Here is a 12,862-nt window from a genome sequence, read left to right as displayed (position 1 = left end):
TGGAGAGGCACGAGGAGCTGGCAGAGGCGCAGCTGCTCTCTGGCCAGGGTGTTGTACTCTGCGCGGGCAGCCAGCCAACCCAACTTTGCTCCCAGGACCTGGGTGGAGAAGAGAGAAGCCGAGTCCCCTCCGCTTCCTCCTCCAGGCGACCCCCCTCTCCCCCCAGGCCAAGGCCAGCCTCCACGTGGCTGCTGAGCTCACAGAGGTCCCCACTGCCAAACATCTGCTGGAGCTTTCATGGAGGGAGGAGAGGGGGAGGGGGGCCTCGGAGCGGCTCCTAAGCTGCTCCCAGGCGCTGTGGCCACCCTCCACCTCTAGGCGGAACCCCCATTCAGGTCAGAATGCAGGGGGAGGGAGTAAGGCCTCTGCTAGGCTGCTTCTGCACCCAACACCCCGCACTCTGAAACAGCACTTAAGACCCGCCTTCTGGAACTTTCTTCCTGGAACGCTCCCTCCCCCGTGCTCTGCAGGTGGGCCCTGCCACTTTCTGGAAGGGGGCTGGGGCCTGGGCGCTGTCAGCAGAACGCGGGTGTGGGGTGCCCCTCCCCACTGTACCCCCCGCCTGTGCCCGGCCTTATCTTCTAGTTTCCTTTCAGCCCACTTGCTCTTAGTTACCCCCCCCCCAGTCCTTCATCTCTACAGCTTTATGGAGGTATAATTGGCATACAGTAAACCACGCACGTGTACAGTGGAATCTAATTATTTTTAAAGAACGCGTAATATTGCCCGGGATACAAGAAGCAGAGCCACTTGCCATAAATAGGAAGCAACTGTAAAAAAAAAAAAGAAGCTCAGTGAAACAAAACAGCGTAATTAGATTGTCTGGATTCACGCCTACCTCAGGCTCTGTCCTCGGAGGGGCAAAGGAAGACGCTGGGGTGAGCCAGCCCCAGCACTGGGCGATTTGCTTGCCACGGGCAGCCAGGCCTGGGGCAGCAGTCGATGTAAAGTACCACCCAGGGGGCCACAGCTGGCACCTGCCTGAAGGAAAATTGGGAGGGGCCTGGAGAAAGCCCTTGCCCTCATCCTCCCCCCAGCCCCACGCCAGCGGGCATGGCTGAGGGCACAGGAGTCACTGTGCGTCTGCTTCCCAAGTTACTAAGCATATTCACATCCCTAGGGGAGTAGGGCCTGTGCGGGGCCTGGCCATTCAGGAGGCTGAGACCTGAGGATCACGGTTCAAAGCCAGCCCGGGCACCCACGTCTGTGAGTCTCTTATCTCCAGTGAACCACCAGAAAGCCAGAAGTGAGGATGCTGTGGCTCAAGTGGCAGAGCGCAAGCCGGGAGTTAGGCCTAGTGATACAGTGCTTGCCTGAACTCTAGGGTTCGATTCCTCAGTACCACACACATAGAAAAAGCCGGAAGTGGTGCTGAGGCTCAAGTGGTAGAGCTCTAGCTTTGAGAAAACCCAAGGACAGTGCTCAGGCCCTGAGCTCAAGGCTCAAGCCAGGACTGGCAAAAAAAAAAAAAAAAAGGAAGAAAAGAAAAAAAGAAAGAAAGAGGCAAAGTGCTTGCCATGAATGAAAAAGCTTCCAAGTCCTGGGTTCAAACCCCACAACCAACAACAATAGAGCCTGGCGGGGGCCCCATCTGGTCCCCCACTGCTTTGTGTAAATGAAATTTTATTGCCAGTGCCCAGAGCTGCGCTCCACAAAGCCGGGCCATCAGGATACCCCAGCTCATTCCAGGGCTCAGGCAGTGCCCCCTGCAGCTGCAACCTGGAACTGCACAGGGACCTGACCACCTGACCCGGCCCCTCCCACACCATGCAACCACTCCAGAGTCTGGGGAGTGAAGAGGGCACCCTGGATCCCAGCCCCACAGGCCCTATAGCATCTGGTCCATTCTGAGAGCCCCCTTTATTGGCACCACCCAAAGGGAAACACCATGCAGCCTCCTCCATCTGGGCCTCTCTCACCTACCTCCTCACATTCCCCTTAGACAGGTTTCTAATGTCTGGTTCTCAGCACAAATGAAGGCCGAGGTCCAGTTGGGATTTTTTTTTTTGCGGGGGCAGGCATCTGTGGCTCATACCTGTAATCATAGCTATTCAGGAAGCTGAGATTGGAAGGTCACGGTTCAAAGCCAGCCCAGGCAAGAAAGTCTGTGAGACTCTCCTCTCCAATTAATCACCAAAAAGTCAGCAGTGGAGCTGTGGCTCAAGTGGTAGAGTGCTAGGCTTCAGTGAAAAAGCTAAGGGACCGGTGCCCAGGCTCTGAGTTCAAGCCCCAGTACTGGCGGAAAGAAGGAAGGGAGGGAGGGAGGGAGGAAGGGAAGTTGGGCAGGTAAGTAAATTACTAGAGAGGGAGCATGGGAAGGAGAGAGGGAGAAATGAGCTCAGCCATCTTTACCTAGTACTTTTTGAGCACTTAACCACCTTCACATCTTTAAACATGTACTGGGCATGTACTGAGTGCCTACTGTGTACTGGGCACTCAAGACCCTGAGCCATTTGGAGTCTCCCAGGCAGCGCCAAAGATGAGACAGACCCCAAATTTCTCCTCCTCCCCTCCCCCCTCCTCCTCCTCCCCCTCCCTCTCCTCTCTCCTCTGAGTAGCAGAAGAGGATCACGACAAAGCTCTCCTAATCAAGAAATCAATCTCAGGTTCTTTCACTGTCCTCCATCTCATTCTGATTTGGACGAGGCATGCCGTAGGCTGCTCCAGCCTGAGTCACTTGTGGGGAGGCCGGGCACGGCTTCGGATTGCTCCCCCTGCCCGCGTCCTCACTGGGGTGGGGAGGGTGGAGGGCGGCTCGCCCGGGGTTTGGGCCGCCAGCAGAGGCTGGGAGCCTGGAGACCCATGCCACTGGCAACGTGAGTGGAAACAGGGACACCTGCAGTGGTGCCATGGCCCAGCAGGGCCAGGTGTGCAGACGGTCAGTTACATGTCTGCTCCTGGTGGGCGAGGAGGAGGGAGAGCATTTCAAAGAAGAAAACGCTGCCCATAAATCCCCAGATAAGGAATTAGCCATTACCTTCTGCCTTGCCCACGACCAAACCAGATGGCAGACAGGAGCGTTTTTAGAAGTTAAATTGAAATCAATTTGATCTCCAAATTCACTGCCTGGATATGGAGTTGTGGTCGGTGGGTCTCCACTGGGCCACCCCAGTGCCCACGGCCCCGCCTCGGGGGGGTAATTAGAAACTTGTTAGGGCCATTACAGAAATAACTGGATGGAACGGCCTCAAGCCAGCCAGTCCCTGGCTTCCACGCGGGTGTGAGCGTGGCTGGCGGGGGCTGGGTGCACGCCAGCCTCACTCCTGTGTGTGTGAGAAACACCTTCCCTCTACTTTCTCCTCTCACGCTGGCTCAGAAGCCTGCTGCTCCCCAAATTCGTTTCTGCTATGACAAAAACCGCCCGGACTACCCAGCGCCCTTAGCGTGCGGATGTATAGGAAGCCGCGGGCGGCACCGACAGCGGCCCGGGATTCTTTCCGGGTAATGCGTTTTGTCCTGTCCACACCCATTACTGTGGCTACTCCCATCAGGATGAGGGTTAAAAGGCCTAAATTACAGGACCTATTAGCTGCCGCCTCCCAATTACCAAGGCGCCAGCTAACTACAGCTTCCACCCCATGGACAGGCCTGTGGCCACTTAGTAGCTTTTCAGAGTGTATAATGACCCTCTGGGTCACCAAAACCCCAAGCCGAAAGCACTGTTTGGACTCATCACAGACATAATGAAAACTTCTAACATGTGGACATACAAAAACAAAACAAAAGTACAACCTCTTCCCCACCAGACAGGTGGCTCAGGCCACATAATCCCAGCTACTCAGAAGGCTGAGATCGAAGGATGGAGGTTCCATGCCAGCCTGGAAAGAAAGGATTCTTATCTCCAATTGGCTACCCAAAAGCCAAAAGTGGAGGCATAGTTCAAGTGGTAGAGTGCCAGCCTTGAACAAATAAACCAAACTAAAGCACAAGATTCTGAGTTCCAGTCCCAGTAGCCACACCCCACTCCCTGAAAAAAAAAAAATTAGCTTGTGTTTCCTTTTTAATTCCAATGATTCCCCAAATCTACAGTCTCTTGTTTAGCACAAAACTCATCCAGCAGCAAGTTGGTAAGTGCTTTGGATGTTTTGCTTGAAAATATAAATATTTGAGCCAATTTCACACTTGTCCCTTCAAAATGTGCCCCCCGACCCTTCCCTGGCCTGCTTGGACCCCTGGCAAAAGCACAGGATGTGTCTGTCTGTGGAACTCCCAGGTCAGCTCTGGCCAGTGGCAGTTCCAAGGCCAAGAGCCTTGCAGAAGGCCTCTGAATTCTGAGCCGCAGCTCCCTTTAAGAAAAAAAAAAATCCCCACAAAAGAACTCTATCTGGTTCCTCCATGGCCTCTACTGAGCTTTTCACTCCCAAATGCAAACTGACTGTTCCCACGCAATTTGATTTAGCCTCGGTTTCCTGTTGACGTGTTTTACTGTAAACCCACCTGGGAGAATCTGTGAGCCTGGGTCAACTGTAAATAAAGCCAGAGATACAGGACAGACAGCTCATAGCCCAGAGCAGCGGAAAACACTGGCTTTCCTCATGACAAATCAACACTGCCGGCCCGGCAAGCGGGCACAGAAAGGACTGCACGGTGAGGCCCGGTCTCGAAAATCCTAAATAAAGGACACTGGAATGCCATCTTGGCGCTCAGCTCTCTTCTTAGCCCCCTGTGGGACAAAGGCCGGTGCCCAACCATGGACTTCCTTTCCTTTTTGTCATGCTAAAATCGAATCCTTGTGGGACCTGGGCAGGTGCACAGCTACAGAAGCGCATGGCCAGCCCACAGGACGTTTCAGTGGCCTCTGGCCTTGGTCACCCCAGCCACTTCCCTTGGGGGTGGGACAGGAGAAGCTGTAGAGAAGCCTGAGGCACTGGAGGCGCCGGTACAGGAGAGGGGAGCACATGGGCCGCCATACAACAGGCTGTGCTCTGCCAGGCCAGGCCCTCCCATGTACCACGTCCCCATCCTGTCCCCCTCCTCCCATGCCACGGCTTGTCCTGGGGCACTTCCAGCGGCTTTGAGCTCTGATGGATGGCCCCGCCCAATCCTCCATCACCCTCAGAGGAAGAGCATGGCTTCTCCTGGACAAGACGCATGGCCCCAATTCCAGACCCAGGCCAGTGCTGCGCCCCCGAGGTGTCCTGGAGCTCCACATCTCCCTAGCTGGGCCGGGGCCAGATCGACCTCCCGCCTAGTGTTGGTGCTGCCTGGGACCCGGCGAAGAGGGGAGGTGAGCCCTTCCCTTCCCACGCTGGGCCAAGCCCCAGCCCAGGGTCCACGCCCACCTGCAGCTCTGCCCACACCACGTGTGCAGTGGTACACAGTACCACGCCATGCGTCGGGGCTTAGAGACAGTTCATTTGAATTTAGCAAAACAGACTCCAAGTGGGAGCATGAATTAAAGATGCCGCTTCAGGCCTTCAAGACTTCTCGGCTTCCTGGCGAAGGGTTTGTCTCTTTGGGGAAGAGTTGGCTTTCTTGAGTTCTGACTCCTGGCACCTGCCTGCATCTCCTGTGCTTCTGTGAGTCAGACCTCCAGCTGTCAACACTGTGGAGGGCAAACCCAGGCCTCCAGGGCCCGTGTGCAGGCAAAGAGGCCTCCATCTGAGCTGAGAAGCGTAGTCTCCGCCAGCCGACTGCAGCCTCTGAGCTCCCCTGCCCTCCCCCTGTTCCCCGGCTGCAGGGGGGGAGGCAGGTCTGTAGGGAGAGGTGGCATTCAGGTTGGAAGGTAATTAATACTAATGATAGCATCCAAATACGGGCTGTTCTCATCCCTCGGTGAGAGCCCAGGACGCTTGGCCCCGAACCATCCGCTCACTGTGCCACCCATGCGTGCTCTAGGCAGCTGAGGAGGAGGGGCGGTGTGATTACAGTGAGGACAGCCTGTGCCTCTCCGGGGGCCCTGTCTGTGTTGCCAGGCCTTCACAAGATTAACGGACACCCCAGGACTCAAGGGTTTTCAGGCCCAGGGACAGGACCGCCCATTCACCCTCTCCATCTCTGGCTCTGGTTCTTATGACAGGTCTTGAACAATCCTTCTAATGATGCTTCCAGAGAAGTCCTTGTCCTCTCTGAGATTGTGTGGGGTTCAATCAGCCCGCTGAAATTGCTCTAACTTATTACCCGTTTTTCACACACACAAAAAAAATCCACACCAAGTTAATATTCTCTGTGGGTCTCAAACAGCTACGAGTGATCCTGGCATATTTACCAAAGTACAAGAAATAATTAGATTATTTACGGTCTTAGATCCACGAGGGGGAAAGTGAGGGGGGTCCTGGCGGGGGTGACGGGGTGTCAATTCTGTGCCCACGGCTGAACAAGTCTTGTATCGCAGGCTTAAAGCAACCAAGCCACCATTTATCATCAAATTTGAATCTTTTAATAAAATTAAACAGCCTGAAAAATGTTCTTGCTGGTTATTAAAGTCAACCAAGGGGATTATGGTTCTAAAGAAAGGAAGCAGAGGATCTGCTAGATGATGCGTGAAGGAGAATAAAACCAGTGGAGGCAAACCCTGACTCCTGTCAGCTGGGCCCGTCCCGCCCTGTGCTCGCAGGACTCCTGGGGGCTGCACTGCGCTGCTGCATTGCGCTCAGAGAAGTCCAGCTCTAGCCCGAGGTTGCAGCCTCTGGGCCCCAGTACTGCGGCCCCCCCTGGGCCTTGGGTCTTTGCACCTCTCACCTGCACGTGCTCAGATCCCCCTCCCCCAAGATGCCCACCATCAGTGCCCCCCAGAATGCAGCCTCTGCTTCCCACGCTGCCAACCCAGCCCATCACTCCATTGTGGCACTGTTGGCAATGTCAAGAGCATGAGCTCCTGGGGATGGGCCCGGGCTCTGGGGTTCAGGGTACTGGGACCAGGTGGGCAGAGCTGAGCAAAGAGAGACTATTCCACGCTCACACCAAAGCCTATGACAGAATGGTGGTACCACCCCACAGGGCTCTCCCTCTCTCCTCCGTCCCTCCCCCTGCCTGTGTCTCTCTCTCTGTGTCTCTCTGTATCTCTCTCTGTCTCTGTCTCTCTGTCTCTATCTCTGTCTCTGTCTCTCTGTCTCTCTGTCTCTCTGTCTCTCTGTCTCTCTCTCTCTCACACACACACACACACACACACACACACACACACACACACAGGGATCTCTGGTCTTCCCAGAGGCGTGCCAGCCCTGTGGCAGGTGGGAGGGTGCTAGGGCATCTCTCATTGGAAGGTGGGTGGGGATCAGAGACACTTTCTGGGGGCCCACCCTGGTCTGAGCTGTACCCCTCTGCCACAGACCACAGCTCCATTTATCCCTCCAACCAGAACCCAAATCCTAGTATATATAGAGGGGAAGAGAGGGACAGATAGATATGCAGCCCCTTCTCCCTGGGGAGGGGAGCTCTGAGCCCCCAGTTTGTGTGCCAGTCAGGGGAGTTTGGGGGGCTCGTCTCAGAGGCTGAGCTCCACCCCCACCCTGGCCCTCATAGAAACCTGGAGAGAGCTTTGTCTACACAAAGGAACAAGAGCCCAGAGTCCTCGCTCAGAGCAAAACAAAATAAAATTAATGTTCTGCATTGTACGTGTGGTCACGTTTAAAATGGGGGGGGGGGGGAGGTTGTAATTCCCAGGAGAGTAAATGAGCTTTAACAACCACAACAAAAAAGTTTAAATCGCATACAGCTCTCAGAGGCCCATCGACTAACAGACGCCGGTTATCAAAAGAAGCTATTTCTTTGGCCTTTCCTAATCCCCCAGCAGTGCCACTGAGACAGCGAGTGCAGGTGACGTCCCCCAGGGCCGGGTGAGTCAGAGCAGGCTGGAGCCTGTGACGCAGCAGGTCCAATTGCGTCAGGGCCCAGGCAGGGGCAGCTGGTTTGCCATTAGGGTCACAGATTGGGGCGTGGGGAGGGACACTGTCCTCACTTCAGGAGCTGACCTTGGCCGCCACCTTGGCCTCCCCTCCACCTGCCCTCCGTGGCATTAGAGGACAGTGGGCCGGCTGGTGTCCATAGGCATGACCCCTTGCACGGCTGGATGGCCAGGAGCTAGCCACCAGGCCGGCTGCTCGCCCCTGCTCACGGCACCAGGGCCCCATGTGTGCTTCCCCTATCCTTTTCTCTCCTTTTCTCCCAGTATTGGTCAGTACCTGAATGCGGTCCTCTCCTCTCCTTTCCACTGAGCTGCAGCCAGGGGCAGTAGACCCCCCTTCTTTCCCCCACTGGGTCCCTCCAAATGTACAGACTGTCACCTAGTCCACACAGGGGTCAGTAAAAACCAGTGGGGGTGACCAAACACTCCAAATCCAGACACCAAGGTGACAGACACTCAGCAAACATCAGCTCAGAGTCAGATCACGCTGACTGTCTTCTAAGAAGCCAAGCAGAGACCTATGGCCTCCAGAATTCCTACTTTCCTCACATAGAACAAGTACTTCCAGGACTTGGAGAACAATGGTCTCTGCACAGGGGCTGCAGGTCTGGTGTAGGTCCCTAGAGTCTCTCAAGCTTCTCACTCTACAAAGGCCAGGAAGATGGGGGAATGCAGCCCCCTGACACAATGTCCACCTCTGGCCCAAGCCCTCAGTTCCTCACTCATAAAACATCCAGATGGTTCCTGGAGCCATCCGGGCACCTCCTGGATCGGAGAAAGACCAAACTTGTAAAGGACAAAAATGGAATTCATTGCGGACTGTTTCTTCTCTTGCTGTGGCATTTACGTGCAGGGGTTATTAGTAACCCATCAGTGCTACCTTTGTTAGTTTTTGATCCTTAAGAAGGAACCAACGACATCAAGCACCTGCCCCAGAGGACCCTCTGGCTTCCAGCTGGGGGGGGGACACCTGACTTTACCTCCACTAGAGGTCCCAGGGAGAGAACAGAACCCAGAGTCACATGCCAAAGAGGAAGAGCAGAGCCCAGATGTCAGCCAACTCTGCGAACCTGGAGGAAAGTCTGGCCCTAGACTAGAAAGGAGAGGTGGCGGACCCAGATCCTTAGAAGACGGAGGAGCAGTGAGCCTGGAGACCAAGGGTCAGCACAAAGATTTAGTTACCAAGCAGCAGGTGGCATTCTTGAGACTGACTCCCTTTTCTCTATAGCAACCTCTATAGGGCCTTTGGATTTGGCAAAGCCCAGGGTAAATTTTCATGCCACAAACATAGGTGGTAGATAGAACCTTCCTATGGCATGGTGTCAGTGAAGAACTGTGCTTAAGAACATGCTGCAGCTGGCAGGAGATTGAGTGCCACCATTGGCTCAGGTGGGGCTGAGTGGAAAGACACTGGGGAACTCAGTTAGGGGCCCAGTAATTAAGAGTGGGGGTGGAGGGAGAGGTGGAGAGGAGTGACAGAGGAGACAAAAGAAAAGTCCATAGGCCGGGAGTTTGGCCTAGTGGTAGAGTGCTTGCCTAGCATGCACGAAGACCCGGGTTTGATTCCTTGGTACCACATACATAGAAAAAAGCCGGAAGTGGTGCTGAGGCTCAAGTGGTAGAGCTCTAGCCTTGAGAAAGCCCAAGGACAGTGCTCAGGCCCTGAGCCCAAGCCCAGGACTAGCAAAAGAAAGAAAGAAAGAAAGAAAGAAAGAAAGAAAGAAAGAAAGAAAGAAAGAAAGAAAGAAAGAAAGAAAGAAAGAAAGAAAGAAGGAAAGAAAGGAAAGAAAGAAAGAAATAAAGGAAGGAAGGAAGAAAGGAAGGAAGGAAGGAAGAAAGAAAAAGAAAGAAAGAGAGAAAAGTCCACAATATTCTAGAACAACTACAAACAAGCAGCAAGCACAATAAAGGGCAGGGGTGTATGCCTCAGTTTCCAAGTGGTAGAGCACTTGCCTAGCAAGAACAAGGGTATAAGGCCTGGGTTCAATCCCCAGCACTTTTTTAAACAATAACAACAAAAATCACCACTGTATAACGTGTTCAGTGAACAAGGATCTAACAGTAAACATTCACTAGAAAAGAACAAACTCATAAAAACCACAAGTATAGGAGCAGAAAAGATGCTTGAGGATTAAAGTTTGTTTTGTTTTGTTTTCTCCAGAAATTGAAAAGGATCAGGACTGCAGCTGGTCTTAAAGTTCCAGCATCAGAAGCTGGAAATGAATGGAACAAGGATTTTATCATCTTTTCTTTTATACCCAGTGCAACTGTCTAATCGAGCAAGAGGACAGAATAGGGTATTTTTAGGTATGCAAATTCACAGAAAAATTATGTCCCACATACTCCTTTCTGATAAAGGATATACACCCCCAAAATGAGCTAAACAAGAGGCAATTAGGAATCCAAAAAGAGGAAATTCAACCAAAAAGAGACAAAGGACAAAAAAAACCCCAATGACCAAAACCAAAGGTCTGACAAGAATAGTGAAGTGTACTGTAGTCAATCCAGACAGCAGTCAGTCCACAGAGAAAAGATAATGCAGGAGTTCTCTGATTTTTCTTCCTGGTAGGTTTTAAGTTTTTTTTTTTAGGTTTGTTTTTGTTTTTGTTTTTGTTTGAAATTTCATCAGGCTTTGGCACAAATTCATCATGTAACAGGAAAGGAAACAGACACAATACTACCATTTGTTAAGTCCAAGGAAAACAATGGCTATGCATAAAGGGGGAAACATAACCATGACACTTAAACAGTATTCTAGGCATCTTAGCCAGGCACAAGAATACAGAAATAACCAAAAATGATTATCTCACTTGTGGAGAGAAGAAAATCTATGTTTGGGACAGGATTGAAAGGTTAAGAATCCATTCCCTATCTCTCTTAGGAGAAAACCAATGAACATTTACAAGTGAAGAACCAAGAACTAGAAGCACATTTGCTTGAAAGAGAAAGGCAGACACAGGAGAAGCAGTTCAAACACCAGCACCACTGTTTCTTGGGATAAAGGCCAGGGTGACATGGACTCCTGGTTTTGGACATGACCCTTTTAGGAACGCTTGCCTTTTATTTTATGATGATGACGTAGGCAAAAGCATTTAGATTCAAAGAAACCCAACAAGCCCCTCATGCGGCCTGGGGAGAGGTGGTCTCATGCTGGGAAGGCTGTGGTTTGCAGAGTCACAGCCAGCAGGCAAGAAGATGCTTGAGAGCTTGCAAGTCTGAGCAAGAAAAACAGATGATGAGCTGCAGGATGCTGGCCCCGGGCTGCCAGCCCTTCCTCTCTCATGGACTGGGTGTTTATCCTTCCTAGCTGTGTATTCTAGAATGTGGATCTGCTGCAGGTGGCCGAGCAGCGGGACTGAGGAAGGGGTTAAAACGGAACCGTGGGTCTTGGCTTGGCTTTGAATAGCCTCCTGCCTACACACAATTTCCTAACATTTTTGAAGTAGCATAAAAGTACATTTTTCAAAAACGGGGAAAAAGAAGTCCATAACACTCATTTTGTGTGTTCTCCAACTTTTTACTTTCTCTCCTTCTTTGAAGTGATTTTAGTGGTCAAACATTGTTGAGAAAACAGAAACAGGAGTTCTACTTGAAAACAGAAAGCCTAGGCTTTGAGTGCAGGTTCGGGGGTGTTTGCAGTGGTTGATGCGGACTGTCCCCCCCGTTACAAGACCTGGCAGACCCCAGAGCCGCTGGCAGACCCCAGAGCCGCGTACTGTTTTCTAATGCACAAACAAAGGGAATGGACAAGCCCTGCAGCTGCTGCTCAAAAGCTCCTTTTGTTATTGTCCCCAAAAAAACTCCCTCTCCGTCCCCACAGCTGAGCTCTCCTGTGCCCCAGCACCCTGCCCAGCCCTCTCCCTCCCTGGAGGTCCTGAACAGTCTGAGACTTGACCTGTGTGAATGACAGCCAGACACTCCCTCGCCCCCCCATATGAGATGGCACTGATACGTGTGGGCAGTGCTGTCCTTGGATGGTGGGTCCCCAGGGCTCGAGCGTGTCATCCTAACTGCTCAGGAGACTGAGATCGGAGGACTGCAGTTCCAAACCAGCCAGGGCAGGAAAGCCAGAGAGACTCTTAATCTCTATAACTGGCAGAAAGCTGCAAGTGGAATTGTGGTTCAAGTAGTAAGAGTGCCAGCCTTGAGAGAGAGAAAGAAAAAAAAGTAATAAACAGTGCCCAGGTCCTGAGTTCAAACTCTAGTATGGATACCAGAAAAAACAATTGCAAGAGTTAGCCAGCAAGGCTCATTCCCTTGCCCAGTCCATGTCGGTGCCCTCCACTGCAAGCAGCTGGCAGCCCAACAGCTGAATAGCAGCACAAGGTCGAGTTGTATTTTTGCACCCTGAGCCTCTCCTCTCCTTTGCTCAGCTTCAGTCACTCTGGCGGCAGGCCTTTCTCCCTCACACCTGAACTCACCTCAGGCCATCACGGGCTTTCCAATGGCTTCCCCGCACACCAACAGCCACTCCGGCTTACGCAAAGAAATGCAGACTAAACTCGAGACACCATGGTGTGAACCTGCACCCAGGCGAAGATCAGTTGGTGACCTAGGTTGCTGGCAAAGGGACAGCCTGAGGGGCTGGGGCTCACCCCACGCCCTTCGGGAGGCAGGAGGAAGCCATCTGCCCCAGCCAAAGATGGGGCTATCCCGTGGCTGTATTCTTGGCCCTGTACAAGGGTGCTTTTCTGCAGCTGTCTGCAGAAGCCAGGCAAGAAACTGCACAAAGCCACCTCCACTGGTAAGTGAATTACCCACACGTCACAGGAGGAAGACTACAGAGCCATGGAAGGGAATGACAGGAACGCTGCGCGTGCTGTCATGAAAGGGTCCCCAAGACAGATTTCAAAGTCAAAGAGGCGACATGCGTGACAGGGCAGGTAGTGTGCTGCTGCTTGTGATTAAGAAAACACGGGGTTGGAAACACACATCAAAAAGAAATGAAAAAGCCGGGCTATCTCCGGAGGAAGGAAGGGGGCTCGGGTTCGGGGAACTGCTGACCTGATACGGTGG

This window comes from Megascapheus bottae, chromosome 18 (genome assembly GCF_031878675.1).
Source record: "Megascapheus bottae isolate mThoBot1 chromosome 18, mThoBot2.hap1, whole genome shotgun sequence".
Classification (NCBI taxonomy): Eukaryota; Metazoa; Chordata; class Mammalia; order Rodentia; family Geomyidae; genus Megascapheus; species Megascapheus bottae.
The sequence above is the reverse complement of the archived record's forward strand: the minus strand, read 5'-3'. Positions refer to the sequence as shown.